The sequence below is a fragment of the Mirounga angustirostris genome, unplaced genomic scaffold (genome assembly GCF_029215605.1).
Source record: "Mirounga angustirostris isolate CCGP_5_RB_7025 unplaced genomic scaffold, mMirAng1.0.hap1 SCAF_10, whole genome shotgun sequence".
Taxonomy (NCBI): domain Eukaryota; kingdom Metazoa; phylum Chordata; class Mammalia; order Carnivora; family Phocidae; genus Mirounga; species Mirounga angustirostris.
The window spans coordinates 5,648,956-5,665,008 of NW_026991718.1; the positions used below are offsets into that span (position 1 = coordinate 5,648,956).

General features: G+C 54.6%; 2 long non-coding RNA genes across 2 annotated transcripts; both read left to right on the forward strand.

Annotated features, from left to right (window-relative positions):
* The first annotated feature begins 1,235 nt into the window (after window positions 1-1,235).
* LOC135361709 (uncharacterized) lies at window positions 1,236-11,870 on the forward strand. The gene is made up of 3 exons (XR_010405407.1): window positions 1,236-1,825; window positions 7,371-7,523; window positions 9,446-11,870. It is a non-coding gene; the product is annotated as an uncharacterized LOC135361709 (long non-coding RNA).
* Window positions 11,871-12,024: 154 nt separating this feature from the next.
* Window positions 12,025-15,816, forward strand: LOC123850408 (uncharacterized). The gene is made up of 3 exons (XR_010405975.1): window positions 12,025-14,429; window positions 14,536-14,761; window positions 15,269-15,816. It is a non-coding gene; the product is annotated as an uncharacterized LOC123850408 (long non-coding RNA).
* The last annotated feature ends 237 nt before the right edge of the window (window positions 15,817-16,053 follow it).

Here is a 16,053-nt window from a genome sequence, read left to right on the forward strand (position 1 = left end):
ACAGGAATGAATGAGTTTTTAGTTCCAACTGTCTTCTTGTATTTTTTTTTTCCTTTCTCTCATTTTCCCCAGAAATAAAATGAAGGGAATTATTGGCGAAAGCAAGTGCACTGAGAGCCATAGCTGTGAACACTAAAACAGTTGCATTTTCATAGTGAAAATGAGCCAGAAACAAGGGAGACTTCGGTAATACTGACCCCGTCTTTACATAAAAATGAATTGTTTTGCTCACCATGGATTTTTGCATTACTCTTGATTTCTTAAATACTGCATTAAAATAGGATTTATCTTGACCACTGAGTTTTTTGACATCCCCTTCAATTTTGCACTTAACACCTCCCAAACCCTCCCCCGAGTCCTGGCCCGAGGCTGACCGGCTGTGCCTTTAGCTGTCACTGCCGCCTTAGCAGAGATTCCCTGATGGAGGGAGAGAAATAGCCTCCCTCAGGCCTCCCCTGGCCCCTCTGCCTGCTCCCCCTTCTCTCTCCTCTGGCATCCTTGCCCATCCCTCAAGGGCCTGCTCAGATGTGTCCTTCACTATGAAGCTCTTATAGTTCCTTCCACCTTTGGAGAATCTTCTTCCCTGCCATACCCCCACAACACGCGTGCTCACATGTGCTCTAATACCCCTGTTCTCCCCGAGTGTAAATTTTGCCCACATCCACATTTGTCTTCCTCACCCGGCGGGGAGCTCTTCGAGGTCAGGCACCAGGCTTTATTTATGTCTTGCATGGTTTTCCTAGTGCGTGGTTGGTGCACCCACTGAATGCCTAAAATGGAGTGGTTAGGTGCTAACATGGTTTTGCTAAGTATTACTACACCATGAGTTTGAAAAAAGAAACTGGCCATGTGTGAGTCCTATCCTCTGTTCCTGTGACGGGGGGACCCTTCCAGGGGGTGAGTGATTGGCGGCTTGTGGAGCAGGCTGGGCTGGGAAAGGTGGTAGCACCTGGGAGTGCAGGAATTTGGAAAATTGGGGATGTCTTGTGGCTGGATGGAGAGGGTAGGGGACGGGGGTGGAGGAGGTGTTCCGGAGGGCACACACCATGTACAGCTCATTCAACAAATACTTGCTGACCGACGATTGGGTTTGGTTGATGGAGAGATAAGTGGGTTGCAAACCACGGGTATAGTTGCACTGGGAGGGGACCATCAGGAAAGGCAGGGGACCTGCGGGAAGGGGACTTGGGAGTGAGAAGGCACCAAATGAGGATGCCCCGGACAAGGGAAGATATGGACAGAAAAAAGGGAAATATTGATTGTGTGACATTTTCCCAGAAAGTACATCTTCAGAATGATCTGTACATATGTTTTTTCCTTTAAACTCAGGTCAAAGAAATGAGGAAGTTAAATGCTGTGGAAAGTCTATTGTTAACTCCAGCCAAAATAAGTGGATAATATTTTTAGTTTTACTGCTCTGGGATATTTAAGGAAGATAAATAGGTTTTATAATGAGACTACAGTGCACAGAATGTTTGGCTATTATAAACTGGACTTCTGGAGAAGCCGTGAGCAATGATTTAGGAAGGTCATAAAATGGGAAAGCAAAAAACAAAAACAAAAACACTGGTAAGTCAGCATCCAAGAAATGATTCAGGCCTGCGTCACGACGGTTTAGTTATCTAGGACTGCACAGCAAAGTGCCCCAACATGATGGCCTACCACAGCAACCGCGGTGCTGAGGGTCGGGAACTGGGGACGGCCCGACCGGGGCTGCCCGTCTAAGACGCGTGGTTCCCCCACTGCCTGCTCCTGTCCCCTGCGGTTCTCTACAGCACCTGTCTGCAGCGCCGTGGACCGCCGTGAGCTTCTTCCACTAGTGAAGGTGGGCAGGGTGAGGCTCTGAGACAGACGCAGAAGCAGGAGGGCTGGCCTCGGATGTTAGCTGTTAGAGCCGGGAAGGAGGGGGATGGAGCTGGTGGTTTATGGGGAGGGAGCTGGGGCCTGAGCGGATGCCTGTCGCCAGCGCGCTCCAGCTCTCCTGCCTTGAGGTGATGCGGTTGCCCTGGGATGACCCACAGGGACCCTACCTGTGGAGCCCTGGGCCCACCTTGGGCCATCCTGCGGTGGTTGGTTCTGTGGATCCTGCTAGGTGAGGTCGGGGCCTGGAAGGCCATGGGGGGCACGCAGGGGAACAGGGGCTATAGGCATGGTGAGGCAGGGCTGCTGGGGGTTCTGGGTTCTGGGGAAACCCCATGTTGTTCGTGGCCTCAGAGGAGGCTGCCACCTGCCCCGCGTGGCCTGCCATGTGGCTGCCGTGTGCACGGCCCTGTCAGGCAGTCTGGCTGGGGTGGGGCCTGGCGAGAAGACAGATCTCAGCTCCCAGTGGCCGCTGTCTGCAGAGGCTATGGAAGGTACTGGACTCGGGCAAGGAAGGCGTTGTGTGGAAGACCCTGTGGGGGCACCCCATCCCCCCAACGAGTCTCATGCTTGCCGGGGCTGCACAGGGAGGGCAGCTCGGCCTGGCCTGCTGACTGTCAGCGGTGCCCAGAAGGCCTTCGGCAGCCCATGACCAGAATCGCTTGTTTGCCTGAGGGCACAGCTCCAGTGTGAGGGAAAACAAGTCCTGATTAAGGAATAAACTAGGGGGAGAGTATCAGGGAAGCAGGGAATGAGGATATTCCTCTGGATCCGCAGCTCCCTGTCACCCTGGGAAGAAACTCTGAGGACAGGCCGCCCCGGGCCCTCCCTCTGCCCTGCCACTCTTGCCCTGAGGAGGAGGGGGACTGCTGTGGAGGGCGCACCATTAGCAGGGGCAGACCCACTTCTGATGTTCCTGGGGCCCAGGGCAAGGGGGTGGCAGAGGCCCTGGTCCCACAGTCCTCCCACCCTTCACCTGCCCGCCTTGGGTCTGTGTAGTCATGAAGGGCCTGGCAAGCATCCCTCGAACCAAACTCTGGACCCACAGCCCACTACAAGCAGATCCTCAGGCCTTGGGGTCCTCCAGCCTGAGATACACCCAGTGAGGAGGCCTGCTGGGCCCCTTGGGGTGGAATTTCTGGGGTCCCAAGTGCTCAGGACATGGTTTTGAAGTTAGGGCATGGGCCCCCATGGGCAGATCTCCTTGGCCCTGCAGACCCTGTATGGGGTTGCTGAGTCCGCTGTAACAAAGGACTATAGCCTGGGCAGCTTGAGTAACAGTGACAAATTCTCTGACAGTTCTGGGGGCTGGAGGTCTGAGATCAAGGTGCCGTCTGGCTGCGAGTCTGTGGGACACAACTTCAGGGGCCTGGCTGGGCTGCCAGGTGGAGGCTGAATTGGGAGGATGGATGGTTCAGGAAATCTGGTTTTAGGAGGCAGCTGTGGTTTCCCAGGTGATCCCAGCTCGTGACTGGGGGACGAGCAGGGGCCTAGTTTGGAGACATTTCTGAGGTGCATCCTGTGGGTCTCATCCCCGTGTTCTGGGAAGAGGCCCAGAGGAATGATGTCACCACCATAGACCTCTACCTCCTGCTTTCTTGTCTCCTGAGCCTGTGAACCCCGGAGGTCAGCAGGCAGAGAGCTTTTTCCCCAAGGATGGCTGAAGGAAAAAGATCTGCCAGGGTTGCACTTCCAGGTCTTGTGATGTCAGAACAGTTCAAACTTGACCTAAAGGCTTTTGAAAAGTGTTGAAGAGGGAGCAGGGCGTTGGTGAGGGGCTGGGGTCACGTGTCCCTGTGGCCCCGCAAAGTGAGCCTGGCCTCCTGGCCTTCTGTTTGCACAAGCCACCCTCTACGACCCCGCGGGCGGCCAAAAATCCATCTCATACGTGGTCAGGAACATTTCATCCAAACCATCACTTGAATTTGGACACAGGGAAAAAAACAAAACAAACCTGAGCCCTCGGAGCCCAAATGGGCTCTCAGATAGGCCCTGGGAACATTCACTGAGGGCCTCGGCTTGCCCCCTCCCAGCTCCGCCTCCAAGAGGGCCCACGACTGTTTGCCATGAATGTGACATTTATTCTTCTTGGCTATGTGCAGAGTCAGGTGAGGTTATTGCAAATAAAATATAGAAATATTCATTTTCTCTTCCAAAAAAGGCTCTTAAATGTCAAATCAAATTAAATGAAATCATTGTATCAGGCAGAACACATATAAGTTGCAGATGGTGTAGTCTCTATAAATTCCCCCAACCTCACCGCTTCCCCTTAGATTTTATTGACCTGGGCCAGTTTAAATAAAGTTCAAATATACTTATTAGTTGAGCAAATGTCATATGCTAGAGTCTGAGCAAAATGCATTCGCTAACTTCTCCTTCCTCCTAGTCCCCCCCACCAACCACCCCTGCTGTTGGGCTGGCACCCCAGAAATGATCAAACAGCAATTCGGGGGTGCTCAGCATCCAGGCCTGGGGAGGCCGTTGGGAGCACCAAGGCTGTGGGAAGGAGTGGGAGGAGGGAGTCTCCCTGAGAGGCATGGCCACATGATAAACATGCCCCGCTCCAAAAGGCAGAAGCCCTGTGCACAGATGTTGTGGTGTTATGAGATAATTTTCGGACCTCAATGGGGTGAAAAGGCGGACTTTTCACAGAGCCTCGCCATGGCTTCATTACCATGCCAATCCTGGGAGAGGGCCCCGATTTAACACAGCAGTTGGCTGAATGCATATGGAGTGGATGGACCCCTGAATGAATAGTGAATGGGAAACCGGCTGGAATCTGCCTTCAGCTTTGTTTTCGGGCTGACCAGTGTGAGGGACCCCAGAGCTCCCGGCGCAGATGGGAGGAGGGGGCAGCCATCTGATGGGCTTCTGTCTTTCCCTTTTTATCCTACCACTTGTGGGGCTCTTCCTCCATCTCCGTGGTTGTATTTCAGTTGCCTGAATGAATGTGCTTCCATCTCCTCACGCCACTAAAGCACGCCCAGCTTTGGGAGAAATAGGCAAGAAGCACAACTGCAGGGCGGCAATCAGCATCTACATTTTTCTTTCAAGAACGTGAAGTTTAAGATCACCGGTTTTGTGAGTTTGGGGAATCGTTGACGATGTCATTAAGAAATCACGAAAAAGACAGTGAAAAGCTTGAAGAAGTTCGGAACGACTTCCGGAGTTCTCCTGGGTGCAGGGAATGCGCGCGCCACCGGGAAGGGCTGGTGCTTTCAGAGCGCGCAGCGTCCGAAGGCCAAGAGCTGTAAATCAAAGACTCTGGCATTATCTAGTTTCCTTTCTGGCTTTAAAAGTTAGAACAGATGTCACAGGAGAGGACAAAATGGATTTTACCCACCAAGAGGGGCTTTTCTTGCCCTCCGTAATAGGAAGTGCCTTGAAATGCTAATGTACACAGTTTGTGTTGCCGGGGTTTGCATAGAGATGGTGGGAAACAGCTCTGAGCCCAACAAAACCTTTTGTTATTAATCAAGAAAATCTGGTCTTCTGAAGCAGCAAAGAGCTGGAAATTAGCAAGGCTAGCAATGAAGCCAGGGAGCAAAAATGCAGCAGAAGATCCCCAGCAAGACACGGAGTCTGGGGCCCTGCTGCATTTCCCTGTGCCCCCCACCTTCCCTGCTCCCCCAGAGCCTCCACATTGGAAAGGGGGAAGGGTATTTCCCTCCTATCTTGTCCTTTAAAGTCGTGTGTTTTCTTTTTAAGCAATTTTGAGAAGCAGGCTGGAAGAACATCCATTAAAAGCGTGCTAATGAAGCGGTGCTAAGAAAAGAAAGCTAAACACCACAGAATCAAAGTGGAGCATTTTGCTTGGCTAATGGGCTTGATTATGAGATTTTACAGGCCCTTTTATAAACTTGAATTTTATTTTGCGCTGGGGAACAGGAAATTTCTGTTTGGTTTTAAACATACATGATCATGCCACCAAATATTCCTAATTTAAAGCTGTGGGAGCTGGAGGTTTTATGTCTAAGAGAGGAAGGGGTGGTAAGAGCCCAGCCAACTGCAGTCGTAGCTCAACCTTCTGGCCTCTTCTGCAGAGGAGTGGCAGGCCGGCAGAGGCTCTATCCCCCTCTCCCCCTGAGACGCGGGGGCTCTCAGAGCCTGGCATCCACGTTCGGCGCCTGACCTTGTTCCCTTTGGGATCGGGTTGTTCGCCTCGCCTCATCTCCACACCTAGAACAGACCATTCTGTGTTGTGGGCGGCCAGCCTCTGCCTGGTGGGACATTCAGCAGCATCCCTGGCCTCCCCTCAAAGCAAGAGCAAGAACAGCTTTCTCCCATTGGGGCCGCCAAAAATGTCTCTGGACATTACCAAAGTCGCCCTGGTTGAGAACCACTGAACTAGATAAATCACTCGCCCTGGGGTGATGGGAGCTGCCCAGGGTCCAGGCTGGTGTGGGGCACAGGGCCTCCGAGGGGACGCCTGCTGTGTAGTGATGGCACTGAGGACTTGGGAAAGGGCAAGTCTGTTCCAAACAGCAGGTTGCTGCATACTCTCAGGGTCTTTCTCTGTGACACCCTCATCTTCCAGCTAGTGGGCTGTGGGTGGGAAAGGAGGAGAAGAAAGGAAGAAGCCGGAACAATCCACAGCCTGAAGACTCAACTCAGTGTTGGATGCTGATGTGCCATGCCCTACGGTAAGGCTCGTGCACGCTTGGCCCCATGGGCAGATTGGGCCCTGCTGACGTAGGACGGCGGCTGCCCAGTTTAACCTCTGCTAAGATGTCTAAGTGGGGCCTTGCCGCTCTTTAAATTATGCTCCATTATCCTCGCAGGGACACCTTGCTTTTTGGGATAACGGCTTGTTGAAAAGTTGCCCGTATATAGGATGATAAGCATTCACTTATAAAATATGTGTTACCACACATTGCACGTACTTTTCTACTAAAAACCAGCCTAGAGAAAGTCTGTTATAAAGAATTTAATTGGGTCGTGGCCCAGCGTCTTCCTCCCCGTCCAGGGTTTGCTGTAACTACAGTAGGTGCCGCTCTGGAGGAGAGGCTGGGAGGTCCCAGCGGCCCCCCGCAGGTAGCTGGATGTGTTGTGACCCCATTACACATGAATTACTCGCTTGGACAAGAGCTCGGTGAGAGAACTGAGGCGCTGCAACGAAGGGGACGTGGGGCATTCACAGACAGTGGCCGATCTGGGTCGCTCTGAAGGGTTCTTCGCCGCACCGGTTTTAGTGATCGGATCAGCAGGTCGTGCCCCACACGGGCCACGGGGAGGTCAGCTTCCTCAGCTGTGTGCAGACGCGGGGCTCAGGGATCCGGGGGGTCCCAGGACCCAGGCAGTCCCCGCTGCACCAGCGCACGGATTTACAGGCAGCCGCTCTGCTCTTGCCTCCTCCGCCGAGGAAGCTCTGGCAGGTGGGACGGGGAAGCCGCCGTGAAAACCAAGGACAGCTGAGGAGAGCGGGCTGTGGGGCAACGGGCCTCACAGCAGCTTCTTCTAAACGGTGTGACGTCATTGTGCCCCACACGTGACGTCATCATGCCCTACAGGGACGGCACCACGCCCCCGCATGACGTCATCACGCCCCCACGCACGACGTCATCACGCCCCCACGCATGACGTCATCACGCCCCCCGCGCATGACGTCATCACGCCCCGCATGACGTCATCACGCCCGACGGCGCTGCCTGGAAGTCTATCAGGTAGGTATTTATTTGAGTTCGCAAAGCGTTCCTTTTTAGAAATGCTCGCGCCCGCACAGGAGACCTTTCGAGCGGGCCTAGGGCCTCGATGCCTGCATCTGACTGAGGAGGACATGTCCACGGAGGCACAGCTCGTGGTGCCTGCTCGCCACGGCCGGCTGGGGCAGGGCCGTCGCCGATGCACCTGCAGCTCTTCTTGCGCACTGACCCAAGGGGGCCCCGGCCAGGCCACGGGGAGCAAGCACCACGGAGAGAGGAGGCCTGAGGATGGAGGGGGGGAGGGGTGAGCGTTAACTGAAGACAGGTTTCCGCTCCGCACCACCTCCCACGCTCCCCTGGCCTGGAGGGGTGGGGGTGCTCCGTCTGGCCCCTCTTCCCCCTGGAGCGGCCCCAGCCCCCCTTTTGGGACTTGGCAGGCACGGTGACATCATGAGTGAGAGGGGCCAGCAAGTCCAAGGACAAAATCAAATTCTGGGGGTGAGCGTGACCCCCGCAACAGCTACACACGGCTTCTGAGGGAAGAGGGCATTTTGATGTGAGTCATGCAACTTCCCAATGATTTTTTGGGACACAGCCTGTAGCCTGTGGGTGGATTGGGGCCAGAGGGAGACCCGGTGCCCGTGGCCTCCTTCCCAGCCTTGTTCCCGTCGGCCTTTCGGATTGCCAGGCGGCGGGCAAGGGCATCAGGCCTCCTTCCAGCTCACCTGTCCCCACCGGAGCTCTACTACCTGGTCCTGCTCGAAAGCAGCTTAGCCTGCTCTCAGGCGTTGGTGTTTGGGAAGCAGAACATCCTCCTCGGCTGAGATTTCACCTATGGGGCTGAGTATGGAGCAGAAAAAAGGCTCCATTATAAATAGCTTCAGAGGCGGCAACAAAGGAAATGCTGACGGGCAGCGGGGCCCCAGGCCGGCTTCAGCGGGCAGGCAGGGCAGGCCGGGGAGGCCAGGGTTTTGTGTGGAGTTCAAAGCCCCAAGTGAAAGCTAATGAGGACCATTGTGTTTGGGCAAAGGACAGTGCAGAAGCTCCCATCAGAAAGGAGTGTTAGATTACCCGCCTCCGGTTTCTGGAGAGTTTTAAAAGGCTGGCTTTGGAGTCCCTGGAGGCTCCAGAGGTGTCTGCTTCCTGGGGACATTTTCTAGGGGACCCCTTCAGGGAGTGGCTCCTGGGGTCACAGGGAGTCCTGCTCTGCACCCGCAGCAGCAGAGTGCGCACAGGCAGAGGGAAAGGGGGTTTGGGGTCAGGTTGCCCCATGATTGCTTGAGTCCTGGAAAGGCTATACTGCAGAGGGGCCTTCACGGTTTGGGGGGCAGAGAAGTAATGCGTGGGGATGGGCTTCAGAAGAGCTAAAGCCGGTGGAGGTCCCTGAGCTGATGGTGCCTTTTCTGATAGACCTCGAGGCCGTATCCCGTCAGTTCTGTGATTCTGAATTCAGGAATATGGGACAAAAAATCAGCTGCTCTGATTAACACTGGTCAGTGAGTAGCAGAAGGCAACCGGTTTCCAGAACCTGCCTGGGCCGCTGGAAGGTGCCCGTTACTGCTAGGAATCCGCGGCCATGAGGGACGCCACCCCACTAAGGGGGGTGCTTGGACACTCTGAGGGGGAGGCCCTTCCTGTGCGTCTGTGGGACCCCTGTGGCAGCTCCCTGGCCACTGATCGGGGCTCAGCTGGCGGGACACCTCCAGGCACAGCGCTGCAGTGTCCGTGTTCCCGGGTGTGAGAAGCCAGCCAAGCTGCTCCCCTCCTGGGAGGACTAGTTTCCTCTGGTGCATCCCCGTCTGGGGCCACTCTAGGGAAGCCAACTCGAAAAGTGCTCCCGAGGCACTCAGCATTCAAAAACCTGCTTTTACTGTGTCTGTTCACTTTCCCATCTACAGAGCAAGAAAAACGACAGTTGGTTTTGTTTTGTTTTTTCGTAAAAGGGAATAAACTCCCTCACCAAAAAGCAAGACCCAGCCCCACCCACTTGGAGAAAACGACACACTGCTAATAAAGTGGACTCGGAACAAGCATGAGAAATCATGACATGAGGACGAGGAATGAATGGTGCTGAAGGAAGTGGTGAACAACTGTGTAGCAGTGTTTCTGGGACATACCCCTCGCACTCCAGGACCTTTCCCATAGGCCACACGGTAACATCTAATTAAGATGTTAGCTCCTCTCTCCTCCCTGTGTCCATTCTTATCAATTCTTCCCAAAGTCTCCCATTTCCTGCAAGGTCGACAGAAGTAATGCGGGCCACGGAGATGCAGAGAGCATTTTAGGAATGTGAGGGAGGAGAATGCAGTGAAGGAAGAAAGACCTTAGCAGCGTTGTCTCTAACATGCTTTAAAAACAGGGAATCTGGGCAGAGGAACGTGGGGGCTGGGGGACACTTGGAGGCCAACTGGGCACAGAGAGACCCTGGGGGGTGAGGCAGGAGCGCCCGCAGGGGGTGCAGGGTGCCCAAGGCAGCCGGTCTGAATTCCCAAGCGCAGAATTCTCAACCACCCAGGAGTCTTCCAATTCTCAAAAACCTCCCAGAACAAATCAGATCGAATTCACTGGAGTTAGAAACATGTTTGCGGTCATGGCCTGACTAGGAATCTGAGGCTGGGGTTACTATTGCAGAGCTCCCCGAAATCTCAGCACCCTCCGAGCAGCAGTGGGGAAGGGGGGGGCATGTCTAGGAGGCGGGGGGGCCCTCGGGGAGTCATTTTCTCCATTTAGCTGGGTATGGGCTCTGAGCACAGCTCGGAGTCTTCTGAGAGCCCGGTCCCTGATCTCCACCTTCTGCAGAGTTGAACCCAGGTGGCTTTATGGAGCCCCCGAGGGCCCTGCAAACACTCAGCAAATGGCCTCTTGTTGAATTTAGTAAGGCCTTCGAGTACTGAAGAGAAGACCTCTGGCCTCAACTTCGGGCTTCACGTTGGGGTCTCCACCAGGCAGGGAAGGGATTGCACAACTCTAGCAGCAAACGGGCCGGCACTCAGCGTCTGCCAGGTGCATCCTGTTCCCCAAGCATATTCCACTCCATCCTCACAGCAATGCCACGAGGTGGGTGCTCATGTTTCATGGGCGAGAAACCGAGGCTCAGATGGCTGACAGGACTGGCCCGCCGCTGTGGGGCTGACTCACGGGGAGCTGGGATTCGGCCGGACCGTCTGACCCCAGACCTGAGTCCTCAAGGAACCGCTCTGCTGACCTGGGCCCTATGGAAGGGGGGCGGGGCAGATGCTTGTTGAGTAACTCTGCTCTACCCCAACTGATGGTTCTGGATTGTTTAAGAACAATCCACGTTTCAAGCAAATTGTTATTCCTTGTAACGTGGCCAAGTTTGACAATGATTCCTTAATTTTAAAAAACATGTAAGTTAGCACAGATTCCAGACTTTGTCTCTAATGTTGCGACTCTTACTCCGAAACATTTTTAGGAGAGAGAAAGATGGAAGGAGGAGAAGCAGCTGGTGGGCCTGAAGTTATACCTACAGGATCGTCTTGTGGGTTTTGCCAGAAAAAGTATGGGAAATCTGTGCCAGGAAGTGTCTGGGTTCCACCTTCTTTCTTTCAGCCTACCCTCCTGGTGGGGGGCTGGGGGCGGGGGCGCAGTGTTATCGTAAAGATAAGAAAACTAGGCTCAGGCAGATACGGGACTAGTGTTGCGGGTAGAACTGTGTCATTCAAAAAGATAAGTTCAAGTCCTGACCCCTGGTACCTGTGAATGTGACTTTCCTTGGGCCTAGAGTTTTTGCAAATATAATCAAATTAAGAGGAGGTCATGAGGGTGGGCCTAATCCAATCACGTGTGTCTTTATAAGAATAGGGGAAATTGGACACGTCAGGAGAGCCCCATATGATGAGGCACAGACTGGAGGGATGTGCCTACAAAAATTCTTTGCAACCAGGGAAGCCAAGAGGCAAGAAAAGATCTTGCTCTAGATCCTTCTGAGCGAGCATAGCCCTCTGATACCTCAATTTTGGACTTCTAGCCACCAGAACTGAGAGAAAATAAACTCTTGTTTTGGCCACCCGGTTTGTAGAAACTTGTCATGGCAGCCACGGGAAATGGATACACCAAGTTTTCACCTTGCTTCTGCTGTGTCCTTGAGCAATTCCGTGTTAGGTTTGCGGGGGATGCTGAAGAGGGCTGGGCTGCTGCCTGCATCCAGCTGGAGCCAAATGCTGCATGGTCTTGAGAACCAGAGGAGGGACTGAAGTTTGGGGCCGCACATAGTGGGGAGCTTGCAAAGCATAAGCGCTGGCAGAAGCACAAGAGCGAGATGAGAGTGTTCAGAATATTTGTGCTTCATCAAGGGATCAATGAGGGTGAAGGAACGGCCTTTCCCTGTTACACCAGCCGTGCTCCCCGAAGAAGGAGAAAATCCAGAGTTCCTTTAGGACGCAGGGGTGTTAAGAGGGAGGTGGGGGGGCGGGGAACGGAAGGACCCTGTTGGTGTTAGGGGTTGTGGCCGCGGCCTGTTGTCCAGAAGGGGGCTGGGGTGCCCATCTGGGTGAGAGGCAAGGATGGGAGAGAGAAGGAACAGAGACAGCCCAGGGGCAAGAGTAGCCCCCAGGAGGCCAAGAGAAGTCAAGTTGGCTGTAGAATTGTTGACATATAAAGCATACGTGGTTCCTGATGATAAATCACCCCGCAAAGGCATTAAAGATCGTGCTCATGAGTGACTCAGAAGCCAAGTATGTTGGTCCTCTTGTAATGTGGGCGGCCAAGTTATGTTGAACGAGATGAAGGGGTTAGTATCTCATGAATGTGCGTGGGAGGCTGACTGCATTGGAGAAAGAGTTAATCATTAAACTGTTTGCGCCACTACAATGGGCTGGGGCTGGCCGGGGTCCTCGGGCTGACCCCACTCCTCACCCACCCTGTTGGTATGTGGCCCACACGGGAAGACCACAGGAAGCTCGGACCGTGGCCCCTGAACAACACGGCATTTTACTTTGGAAACTGCCAGGACGAGAAATTAGTGAGGCGGATGAGGAAAATCAATTGGCGTGATTCGAATTTGGTAAGGAGGAGGAGAAATGAGGGAAAGGGAGTGCTCGGGGAAATCCTGCCTCCTCTGTGAGGTGGGAGTTATCCGACTCCCATCTCCAGTGGGGAAGCCAGGCTCAGGGAGGTTAAGTAGCCAGCAGAGGTTTCGCAGCTAGAAAGGGCGGCTGAGCCAGGATTGAGGGTGCAGGCCTGTGGGCTCCCAATGCCTGCAGCCTGAGCCCCCAGCTGGGCTGCCCCCGCCAGGCTCCTAAAGCTGCCAGAGAGGAAGGCTTGCAGGCCCTGGCAAGAAATAGGGGGCCCGGATCCCGCCTCTGGCTCTGCCCCTCTCGGGTGGTTATCAGGGATGAAGCAGTAACAGGGGTGCCAGCCCCACGTCACCATGACCTGCCCAGTGGCCTTGGATGGCCTCGCGGCCTCTGTAAAGGAGCTGATGGTGCCTTCCTCTGGCAGGTAGGGCAGACTGGATGACGTTTCAGGATACTGTGCCATCCCAGGATTGCATGATTCTTGAATTTCTGGAGTTTTGAAATGATAAAGAATGTCTCTGTGTTCAGAGGGTCTGGGCTCCGGGGCAGAAGCCAGTCCTGCGGACACTGAGCATCTGTGCCCCCCAGCACCCCGAGAGCTTCCCTTCCTTGTGGCTACCGCACGTCCAGCTCCATTCCGTTCCCACGTACCTTGCGGAGTGTGGCTCTGCTTCTCGCCCCACAGTGCCCCGCCCCTGCCACCCCTCTCTCCAGGGTCTGCGACAAGAGTCTGTCCCACCATCAACCTGACTGAGGCACTGGTGTCTTGGAGACCCCCCTGTGCTTCCCCAGGTCTCAGCACTCCACACCGAGTCTCTCCCCCGCCTCAGAGACCCTCATCTTGTTACGGAATCTGGACTGGATCACCCGACGGAAGAACCAAGTGGCACCCGGAGATCTTGGAGGATCAGAGGTTTATTTAACGTCGCGGGCTCAGAGGAGAGTGGTCTCCAAAGGTCTGAGCCCCGAGCACAAAGGGGGGCAATTTATACACTTCTTCCTCCGCATACTTGGCACTTTCGGCGCGTGCGCGAAGCGTGGCCGGGAGAAGAACCCGGAAGAGCCCCGGGGCAACGACTGGGACTCTCGCTGGCTCGGTCGGCCATCTTAGGACACAGGTTTTCCTTATCAATCTAGGTCCCCAGGATGTCCTCGCTGCCTGAGGATTCCCTCGGCCAGAGCCACGTAAGGACTCCAGCCTCCTCTCCTCATGGGGGGCCGTGGCCACTCCTCAAACCTATTCCTTCTAGCTGTTTCCCTTACGTGATTCCCAGAGCAGCAGATGCTGCCTCCTGGACAAAACTTCTTCAGAAGAAGACCAGTCCCCTGTCTTTCTGTCTCTCAACATGGGACCCCCAGTTCCTGGGAGGGTCCTTCCCCAGGTCCTTAAACCCATGGCTTCCAGGCGGGTGTGGCTCAGCGATCACAAAGATGCCACCTGGGTGGGCCCCGGAGGCCACTTAGCTGGCTGAGAGTGGTGGGAGTCTCCTGAGTCACAGCATGTCCCAGGGGAACGCCTTTCTTTGACTATGGTGGGCAGAATAACAAAGACACCCACATCCTAATCTCCAGAGCCTGTGAACATGGCACAGATAGGATTAAGTAGGGATACTGGGTTGAGATTATCCTGGATTACCCAGATGGGCCCAGTGTAGTCACAAGGGTCCCTATGGGTGGCAGAGTCACTGTTGGAGTGATGATGTGACTCAACTGGCCATTGCTTTGATGGTGGAAGGGGCCAGGGGCCACGGAGCATGGGCAGCCTCCAGAAACTGGGGAACACGAAGAAACAGATTGTGCCCTGGAAGCACCTGAAAGAACGTGGCCCTGTAAACACCTTGATTTTAGCCCAGTGAGAAGCATTTTCGACTCTGGCCTCCAGAACTGTAAGGTAATAAATGTGTGCTCTTTGAAGCAGTCAGGTCTGTGATAATTTGTGAGAGGAGCAGCCGAAAATGAATATACTGAGTGACATCTCTTCTCGTGACACGTCTCAGGGAATTGTTCTCCACGTGCACATGTCCAGGGATGGACGCTGGGCGGCAGGAAGCGAGGCATCTGTGAGCTGGCAGGTCCTGGAGCCCTTATGCCCGTGTGGCATGTGGCAGGACCCCGTCAGCTCTACACAGAGCAGTACGCGCTCTCACACCTGTGCATCTAGTGAACGCGTGACCCTCCGGCTTAAGACGATTCCTCCCAGGCTCTCGGGAGCAGGTGCGGCAGGTGAGTATTTGCTGGGCTCCGGAAGCTGGACAGATGGGCCTGCAGGCTCTGGGAGGAGTGCATCAGGGCTGGAGGAGGGAGGAGGGACAAACATGTCTGTCCTAAGCGTTTTCAGTCCAGCCAGGGACGGGCACGTGCAGAGAAGATCCCACATCAGGGCGTGCTAGGGGCAGGGTCGTGGGGCACGGAGCATAGTCTGTGGGCAGAAGGGCATGTGGGACACGGAGGAGCCCCACTGAGGCTGAGGAGCAAGCAGGAGCAGGAGGCAGGTCTGCACAGAGGCCACTACGGTGGACAGCCTGAGGGAAGGGCCTAGAAGGGGAAGCTCAGAAGCTCTGGATCCACAGGCAGGACCAGAGTGGCGTGAGCCAGCTTCCAGGCTCTCTCTTCTTCCTGGGCACTCAGGGAGTCTTCTGCCCCAGCTGGGACATGGGGCAGTGGTGGCCAGCAAGCAGGCTGGGCGCAGCGCTGACGTGTGGTCTCCACTTCCTTCTCACCTTCCGGCAGACCTACCTGGAAGCCATGTGTTGAAGAGGCTGGGTCCCAAGACGTGGAGCGTGTGTGTCCCAGCCCCGCACCCTGTGGACTCGTGGTGTGAGCGAGGTGTGACCTCGGTTTGTGACACCTCGAGATTCCTGGGTTCACTTCTTATCTGGGCCCGGCCACCTACACTGGAGGATTCCCCGGGTTTAGGAAGAGCCCCGTGGTCTTGAGAAGGCGCTCAGCGTGTAGCTGGAGAACATGAGCATGATGGGTTAGTACTGCGGGAAGCTGAGGGAACGGTTGCGGGGTTGGCAGGGTCGGGGGGGCAGACCAGCAAGGCAGAGCAGCGGCCCCGGAAGAGGAAGCCTGCCTCGGGAGAGCACTTTTCACTCTCGGAAGCTTCTCCCAAGTCTCCTGTGATCCCACTCTGGGTTTTTATCTGTTTTCTTGGGGACCTCATTCCATGCATCTCACAGTGGGTCCATGGCACCTACAGCTTCTAGAACAACGAATAAGTCATGTTGGATCAAGTTGGTCATTTTTTAAGCACAGCCAGGATAAGGACTTCTAAAAGTAAATGGTTTTTGAAAATAAACTTTTGAGACTTTTTAGTGGAGAAATCCATGAAAGCCATTCCAGCATCCCCTATAAAACACATACATCAGCACTTACTCTATTATGAGTAAAAATCTTGCTCCCTGGATCCTTAAAGGTGAGTATATCCCTCCTATAAGGCTATTAACACATGATAAGGATAGTCCAGCACCCTTTACCATAAATTCTAAATCAAAGTATAATGTGCAGAGACT